Genomic DNA, 321 nt, shown 5'->3' with positions numbered 1-321 from the left:
AGAAGTATTTTGCTATCCAAGTTTTAATGTTTTACAAATATTCAGTTTGAGAGAAATTTGGGCCATTGCACATTGCACATTTATGCACTCAAAACATTCATCCCTTATTCATTTGTAAGTGAGCAGGAAGTCGTGTTGTTTGAAAATAAAGCGTAATTTTTTTCCCCTTTCAACGAGTTTAATTTCTGAGAATGTTAAGGTAAGGTAATAAACATTTCCTTTGCGCGTAGAATACCGGAAGTGTTACGTATGTGCGCTTAATTGCTGATTTTAAGTTTGTGTCCGCTTCCCATGGAGTTCTTAGCTACGGCGAGCCTGCGG

At 37.4% G+C, this 321-nt stretch overlaps 1 protein-coding gene across 1 annotated transcript in view; it reads left to right on the top strand.

Annotated features, from left to right (window-relative positions):
* The window catches only part of LOC119590512 (arrestin homolog), an 87,402-nt gene that overhangs the window by 48,680 nt on the left and 38,401 nt on the right, over positions 1–321 (top strand). The gene's annotated exons all lie outside the window — the stretch shown is intronic.

This window comes from Penaeus monodon, chromosome 27 (assembly GCF_015228065.2).
Source record: "Penaeus monodon isolate SGIC_2016 chromosome 27, NSTDA_Pmon_1, whole genome shotgun sequence".
In the NCBI taxonomy this organism is placed as follows: Eukaryota; Metazoa; Arthropoda; class Malacostraca; order Decapoda; family Penaeidae; genus Penaeus; species Penaeus monodon.
The sequence above is the reverse complement of the archived record's forward strand: the minus strand, read 5'-3'. Positions and strand labels throughout refer to the sequence as shown.